This window comes from Haemaphysalis longicornis, unplaced genomic scaffold (genome assembly GCF_048455015.1).
Source record: "Haemaphysalis longicornis isolate Haplotype H1 unplaced genomic scaffold, Haemaphysalis longicornis Haplotype H1 scaffold_1, whole genome shotgun sequence".
Classification (NCBI taxonomy): Eukaryota; Metazoa; Arthropoda; class Arachnida; order Ixodida; family Ixodidae; genus Haemaphysalis; species Haemaphysalis longicornis.
Genome location: NW_027526203.1, coordinates 294,089,550 through 294,098,667, shown reverse-complemented (window position 1 = coordinate 294,098,667; position 9,118 = coordinate 294,089,550).

The following is a 9,118-nucleotide window of genomic DNA, read 5'->3' as shown; positions in this document are numbered from 1 at the left end:
GGGCGGCGCCGAGGCCGGCCTGGCCTGCTCATCCGCGCCTTCTTCACTCCCTTAGCACCTGATTCATTCAAGCATGGAAAAGGAAATAAAAGGAGGTCACAAAAAGGGGGATATAGCAGTGTCTCATTTTAGCGCTATTTCAAGGATAAAACAAAGGCTGCCTGCTTTCCTGTCGTGCCTGCATTTGTCATTCCCCCGCACTTCTACAAACAAAATTTCCCGCGTACCGCATGGCTCCGCCTCTGGTACCGCAGGTGCAGAGTGCGGTTCTGCCTCCGATCTCTTCCATTAGGCACCGTGCTCACACTGCCAGAGTCTGTGCTGTCATGCATGGCTTACTCGATTTGATAGGCACGCATTATGTGTGTGTAAGCTCCGCTTTTGGCGCCTGCGCACGCGGCGTCATGCGGGTGAGCCTTGCACGTTAGTTTCAAATTGCACCTCCGGCACATTTCAACTGAGAAACAGCGACTCCGCGGCGATTATAGCTTGAGTCCATATAAACACCAACCGTCACGCGCTTATTAAACTCCTCATTACGTGAAAATGCGGCGTCCAGCGTGACCGAAACATGGTCCTAAAATGGCCGACAGTGGAAGCGAATAAAAGTAAGCAAAAGAAGATTTGGTAAATTTGGGTCTCGGATCCCAACCGGGTGGTACGGAATGCGAGTCCGCCATGCTGTCCCTGCACCATGGCTGTTTCTTGGCTGTAGCTAACAAAAATGGACCCAGTGAGTGCTCTTTGGCCTTCGACTTGGAAACGTGTATTAGGTACATGTATTTAGGCCCACAGGAGTAATTTGAAAGCATGCTAATTACAAAAGTAGCACACCAAGTTTACGTTAATAGCATATATGTGGGGCTAACGAGGGCGAAGACGACGAAAACAAGATAAGAGAGCACTACGCACAGGGAATGTGATCACGAGGAAGGTAACAAGAGGACACAATCGCACCACTGGAGTCCAACAATGTAGGCCTTCAATTACAAAAGTAGCAACGTACGTTTCCGCTGATAGGGTACTGTAGTTGTAACAAGGGCGACGGGCCAAGCCTCTTAGTCGTAGTAGCAGGGAGAAGAAAACGACGCAATAGGAAAAGGATCGCGACGATGGTAATGAGAGGGCAAAATCGCGCCGCTGGACACGTCTGTGTATGCCTGTGATGTCTACTTCGATGGACTCTGAAGCGTCCTCTGCCTCAGCGCCAGCACTGAGACGTGGTCGCCCACAAAGTACGCCTCGGAACAAGATGCAAGGGGGAACAAAAGTGCCGCACGGCGAGCGAAGACGTAGGCGATCGCTGCAGCCCAGCCAACACCGCCGCAACCGTTACGACGCGAAGATTACACGCCTGACGTATATCCCTCTGGGGACGACGCAGACATTGTTGCAACAGAAGATGACATGATCACGACAGACCTTTCATTAGACATTTGAATATCTTATAGCTTGAAATAAAATGTATTGCATTCACATTCCCACATGTGCGCAGTCTTAAGTGTCTTTTAATTTGTTTCTCTCTTTTGTTCCTCGCCGCACTCTTTAAAGGGACTGACAACCGATTTTTGTCGAGTATATATTCTCTATCCCAAATGAAAGGGCATCACTTAAAGCACCTTGACGAGAAACGGTTTTGCTGATAACGCCCTAGAACTTTTTAAACCGAATTTTTTTATCTACGAGCCGTATGTGTCCCTCCCAAAACTAATGCTGGCAACCATGACATAGAGTAGCTCGGCAACATACTTTTATTTGTATGCGAAATAAAAAACGATATTTAAAAACTTGTTCCCAGCTAAAAAAGTTTGAATGGCAGGCTTTCCTGCTCCTTTATGTGTTTTTTCAATGCAACGGTCTATTTTGCACGAACGCGCCATCTGTTGGGATAGACGATAGGTAGAATCTGGCCGCACGTTGTGGAAGCGGGAAGTTCGATTCTCCCCGGGCGCGACGTTTCTTTTTTTTTTTAAGCTGCCGTTGCCGTATTTGGAAACTGAAATCAAATATTTTGGCAGAACAAACGCCCCTGACTCAGGCAGAATCGTCAAAGCTCCTTCGCTGGGTCTGTTTACTGAACGCTGCCGTTGATTCTGGGCATGGAGGCTCAGTTAGCCACACTGAGAGGCATGCTGAGAGGCACCCAGCGACGGCGGGCAGCGTGTCTTTAAAAATTTCAGAATAATGTTTAGAAATACATATGCAATTTAACCTTGTACAAATACTTGTTTTAAAAGGTTTTCAATACGCAAATAAACGTTTCAGCAGTTACAGTAGCTGCTAGGTTTGCAGGTCACGTGACAGGGACACATATTGTAGTGTCAAGTTTCGACACTACGAACCGCCACCCTTCCGATTTCAGGAAGTTTGCTGCCAAATTAAAATTATTTCCGCCAGTTTGTTTAGAAATTGCTTGTGGTTATCGGGCTATATAAAACGCTGGCTTTCATATGAGCTAGAGAACATATACGCGACAAAAATCGGTTGTCCGTCCCTTTAACAATTCATTGACTAATACTCTGGTGCCTCTTACTGCGAGCCACTCTCGGTGGGCCTGCCTTTTCACAATACTCGCAAACGACTAATCGGAGCGTCCAAGGAAGCAGATATGACCAAATAATGAGGCCAGACATACGAACACAATGTGATCGGCGCTGTGACGTGCGACGCAAAACTTCATGTTTGCATTGCGTAATGCCACTGCACAAAGCCACATTTTTTAAAGAAAATTTATATGCTGGCCTATGTCTTCAGCCTTCGTTGCCCTCTTAATAGTAGTGATTGGTAAGTTAGCTGTGTTGTGGTGAAGCAGACCAACGATATTTTTTAGTGTGCTCTGAGGAATTCACTTATATGTGCTTCTCAAAGACGCTCCAGAATCACCAATCACCGCGATAAGCTGTTACAGCTCAAAGAATTGGGAATTTCAGCGTGCCAGTTGATTAAAAATTAAATTAGCACTGGGAAACGCGAAACACAAGCATGACTTGCTGCATCGCGTTGTGTCCCAGCCTAGACACCACTTCGTTAGTGAAGGCGTGGGTTTCACCATTCACCCAGTGTTGACCATTCATCACAGTGACGGGTGATTATGGAGCATTATGTAGAAGCCGACTTACAAAACTACGGCTGCAAGTGGAACACGCACTTTCCAGACCAGACAATGCGAATTTCGGCGCGAATGTCGTAGAGATTTACATTTTATTGAGATCAGCGTCAATGCATAATACTATTTAATGCTTACATAATAATAGCCACAAATTCGTCGCTTAATTGGTACTGGAGACAGAATTGTTAGGTGAGTGGTGTTTTTTTTTTTCGACGCTCAGAATTTAAGCAACGCCTTTAACAGGTGCAGCACCGCTTAAAACAAGAGATGATTTGGAAAGTAAAGAAATGGTTATACCATCATGTTGAAACTAAAAAAACCAAGCCCGGGGCTACTTGGTTGCCGTATTTTTGGGGGGAGAACGAAAAAAAAAAAGATTAAAAAAACTCCCACCTCCCCTCGCGGGAACCCCTGTGTAGATGCGACGCATAGGGGGTTCACGTTGCAGCGTTGGACAGCGGAGGAACGGCGCTGGAACGATGGAGCGGAGCGGCGCAGGCACCGCGTTTTATAGCGCGCATAACGGTGAGGGGACGCGCCGGCGCCAGTGCGTCTGCCGCGGCTATGACGCAACACAATCCACTTTAATCCAATCCAATCCAAACCAATCGAATCCAATCCAATGCCCCTCGCGAGAGAGTGTTCGCTATCGGAGAGGAGAGGGGGTGAGCGCTGGAGAGCGAAGCTGGCGCGGCGAGGAAAATGGGGGAGGGGTGGACGCCGACGACGCCGACGCCGGATGCAGGGACAAGGCAGGTGAATGAGATGCGTGGCATCTAAAAATAAGGATAAAGATCATATTAAAGACAAGGCTGGAAGCGCGCATAACCTGTCCTCGTAGGGCGCTCAGCTCCAAAGAACTGAGAAATAAGTGAGTGGTGTGGCAGAGTTACATGACGAATGCGGTGAATGTTGTTGTGTAAGAACTTGGACCGTATTTACTCGCGTAATGATAGCACTTATTTTACAAGAAATTTGACGCAAATTTAGGGGTGCGTTCATTACGCGGGGTAAATTTGTCGCGAAAAACTTTTGAGCACAGAAAACGCAATAAAGTTTTTCAAAATTTTTACAATAGGTCTCATGAACATAATAAAAATAATAAAAACATAATAAAAACTCCGCACACCGCTGCCAGCCGCTTTGCAAAGTGACGCAAAATGCAGTGGTTTCATAAATTACGGAACGCGCCGGAACGAGTTTGCTGCGAGGTGACAACAGGGCAACCAATAAGTGGCTGCCGCTGTCTCTTCGAAAGGCAAACAACGTGCCTCTGCCACGGTTCCAACGCTCGAAGATCCCTTCGGAAGTCCAAGACAGGTGCGTAGGTTGTTGTTTCTGGCTGCCTCAAGGCTTTTCTTGCTTGTCTCAGATATTTTATGCAGGATAGGGAGGCTGTAACGCAGCACTCCATCCACATAGCTCTTGTGCAGCATAACCATTGAATGGCAATCACTGCCCCATCGAGGACCCGCAAGACATTTAAAGACCTGAGCGGCCGAAGAAGTGCGGCTCCGTATCCGTTTGACTTCGGGGGACTATTAAAACTCCTAGAAATTTTTTAACTCGTGCATACGAACGTATGCGCCCGCCCAGTATCAATGGATAGCGATCCATATTTTTTCGTGTGAAGGCCATGGCCACGCTCTTATCTGGAGAAAGTTGAAGGCCGCGGGCTGCGAGGTAGTTAGAAATGTTGTACAGGAGACCCTTCGAGTGCACTTGAGGCATCGTCTACACGCAAGAAATCATTTCCTAAGTGGTGTCCCCTCCAAGTGCAACAGCTCCGGATTCGCCCAGACCATTCAGAGCATACCACTGTCTGTTCCAACCCAGCCCTCACCAATAATTCCGCCGCATTTCCCTCCGTGGAACCTTGCTCCCCTAAAAATTGAATGTGGTATCCCAGGAATTGGCCCCAAGAAGACTATGCCTGAGTCACAAATCCTCCACATCGTTTTAGACTATATGTATAGAGCGCATTCAGCAAGAACATTCATATTCACCGATGGTTCATCAACCATGTAAAGCTCTTCAGGTCTATACATACCGCAAGCTGGTGAAATGCTTTCATTTCGTCTGGAGCGACAAACATCTTCGACAGCGGCTGAGCTCTACGCTCTGAAGGAGGCAATCGTTTACATCCTGCGCCATGAGCCGCACCAATGGAGTATCTTCACGGACTCCAAGGCAGCTCTGCAAATTCTATGTAGGAGAAGTAGATTTTCCCCCCACCAAATCGCAGCCTGTGATATATCATACCTTCACCATCTTGCCTGGTCTGCTGGACACAACATTAAAATGCAGTGGATACCTGGACACAGCGGCATCAAAGGTAACCAAAAAGCCGACGAAGCGGCCCGTAAGGGCCTTCTTTACCGAAAATACCGCAAGGTGTATTTCACGAAAACAGAAGCTTCTGCCATGGCTCACCACTTTGCGGTGACTGAAAGAAGCCGTCTATGGAGCAACTTATAAAATACTCGATGCTTTTTGCACACTATTGACCCAGAATTAAAGTCAAGACTCCCGACACAGCTTTCTCGTAACCTGGAAACGTTGTACCATCGTCTACGCCTGAACTGTGCCTACACAAATAGCTACCTATTTCGCCTTGGAGCGACGCCAAATCGGCACTGCGACAATTGCGGTTGCGTCGAAACAATTGAACACATTTTATTAGAATGTGCGGCCTACATGGAACCGAGATCCCACTTCCTTGAGAGCATGGAACGTTTAGAACAGGGACCAATTACTCTCAGAAATATTTTAGGACCATGGATTCATCCGTCAAAGCAGCGCCAAGCTCTACGAAGTTTATTCTATTATTTGGATGAAATTGGCCTAATTTCAAAATTGTAAATTATGTGGCCCTAGCTCAGAACAAAAGTCCGCTACCGCGCCAAGTACACGACAGTTTTTTTTTTTTCTTTCCTGCCCAGCTCTTCCTTGGGCCTTTTCTTCCCCCATCCCCAACCCACAGCAGAGAAGCATGTAGGCGTCTGTAAATGCCGGCAAACCTCTCTGCTTTTCCAATAAAGAGCCTTCTCTCTCTCTCTCTCTCTCTCTCTCTCTCTCTCTCTCTCTCTCTCTCTCTCTCTCTCTCTCTCTCTCTCTCTCTCTCTCTCTCTCTCTCTCTCTCTCTCTCTCTCTCTCTGCCGCTGTCACAGTGCAGGACATCGAAACAGATACGGGGGCCGACGCAGCAAACTGAGCGCATTTTTTTCTTTGTCTTGTGAGTACATTATGTGCATTTAGTGAGAGTTTCTTCCTCATCAATATTGAACGCATGCTTGCCGATATCGGTAATATCGGCAAGTCTGCGGCAATAACGTAGCCATGCCTGCTTTGAAAGGGAAGGAAACAGAGGTACGCACGACAATCATCAGCTAGACGTGGGACACATATGACATACTGTTGCGGCAAGTTCAGGGTGCGTTCATTGTGCGGGAAATTAAAAAAATCGAAATTTGACGACAAACTTCAAGGGTGCGATCATTACGCGAGTGCGATCATTGTGCGAGTAAATACGGTATATAGCTACAGTCGTATACATTGTGCAACCTACAGAGTGAAAGTGACCACCTCCACCGAAAGTGAACCATGAATAGTGCCAGAGAAAAACACGAGGGATTGATTGTCATCGTAAATACCGCAGACAGTGGGGTTGACCATCAGTATGAAGAACGCATCGATGGTCGGTCGTAAAGTCCGCCGCTCCCAACCACGGGCAATTGAAGAGCTGCCTTGCATCGGGGATAACACATCATAGAACGTATTGCATGATGTGTTATAAAGCTCCCATTCTCAGGGTCAGAATATTTCATTTTTAAAACTCCCCTTCCGAGCCTGAGCTGTCTTTGTTTGCGGGTTTGCGTACTCTGGCTGGGAAGAGCTGCGCAGATGTTTGGGCGAAAAAGTGGCTACGGGAGAAGAGTAAAATATTGTTGAAGGCATAAGTACATGTGTATTGCAAAAAAAAAGAAAAATGTACTGATGATCTGTGAGTGGGCACAAATACTAGTATATGTGAAATATTAGTCAATTGATTAAGGATAGCGGATGGGCTTCTATTTAAAAAAAAAAAATCGCGATGGCAATGCGCTATTATGGGAGCTGAAAAAGGTTCGAACTCTTCAAGGATATGTTTTTAACGTATAAAAGTAGCGAAAGATGCATGACAAGTTGGAAGCAAAAGTTCAGAGGTTAGACTTGCACTTTCTTATGTTAAAACAACAAGTTGACACAGTTCTGAGTGAAAAAAAAAAACGAAGAAACGAGTGAGTATTTCTAGGTTGCAGAATCACAGCAACTGCATGAGGGCACTTGCCCAGCTGCAATCGCAGAAAGGCGTTGCACTGAATACAATTGTAGAAATGTAAATCTGTACATTCATGATAACTCCGAGATGAAGACTATACCACCAGTCGAGCTGCTGGGTCATCAAAGCGTGGGAGTAAACGTCTTGAAAACAAAAAAACACGGAAATAGGCGACTGTTTTTATTCAATAAGGCCCACTCATTAGAATGCACAGAGCTTTGGCTGTAAAGGGAATAAATGGCAGTTGATTTTTTGCTGGGAAAGCCGTCGAGCGCATGAGGCGAGAATACGACGAACAAGTCGGCGTTCATAGCACGTGGTGCGTATGTGCTGTACACCGTTGGTTAATACCCAGTGTATGCATTTGCCATGTGCGTATTTAGTATGGGTCGGGGGCAGATGACCCTCGACACCTGAGATAGAACATGAATCTGGGGCAGAAATGACATGATTTCTTTTACATTGCTATTTCTAGTCGCAACAAAATACCTGAAGGAGGATTATTTCTTCTTCCACCTCCTGCACCTTATAACAGTCCATAAAACGCGTGGAAAACCGGCCCGTATACCATCGCTCTTAAGTATGTAATCCCCGTGGGTCGCTGGGAAATTTGAAATTTGAAGGTGGGAAATTTGAATTGCATTGGGTAGTAGCAGTGAGCGCATAACTGCGTTACAGTCCATTATGGCGAATAACTGCTCTACACTTCCGACAGCTTTCGACAGCCGGAGCCCTCCACTACGGCGCGCCTCATCGCCTGCGTTGGGTCGGCGCGTTAAACCCTACAATCAATGATTCGGAAACGTTCAAACCAACACCCTCCTAAACCTTACCCGTCTCTTCTAATTTAATTTAAACTACGGTCGAACCCCACCTGTCCTAACTGCAGCTATCTCTGCTGTCTTTTAATGGGCCCGACAGTGATTAATCCCCCCCCCCCAAATATCCCTCTCCACTCCTTGCGTGCCTTGGCTGTGCTCTGCATCACCCCGGAACAACAACCAGCCGCTGGTGCGACAAGCTACCAACATCCTGGACGCTGAATTTTAGTCGTTTATTGAAGTTTACTACTACTCTGCTGCTACTACTGCTTAATTGCAATCAGACTTTTTTATTTTTCGCAATATATCGTATTACAGGCCTAAAGATCTTTTTCACATTTTTCGTCTTCGGTCCAATCTGCAGCGGTGGTCGCAGACACCAATACTCCGTGACAACGTCGCGATTGTAATAGTCTCCCAGCAAGCATTTCGTCACCTCACAGGCCGTATCTCCTCCCCGGCCATAAAGCTTCTTCACACAGTTCAAGCCCTCCCTACATCCAAATCGTATTGACCGGGGACACGCCTACCTCCCAGAAAACGAGGCGGCTGCCTGCGACATCATTTTCCGGTCATTTCGTCTAGGGTGGGCGGCTCCGCCGACTCCCTCTCGTCAGACCCGTTCTTTTGCTGCGCTGCAATTCCCTACAATTACTGATGCATCCGCCTCCACTATCCCTCACTGTACACGCCTCTAACACTCACGCGGTCCGCCTTCGCCGCTGACTGCAAACCCGAACCTATACGGCGTCTCTCCCATCAACTACGCCTCTCTCGTGAGACACCCTGCAGCACATACCACCCGTATGGGAGTGCCTCTACCGGCAAACGCTCATCCCCCCCCCCCCTCCCCCCCGCTTATTCCCG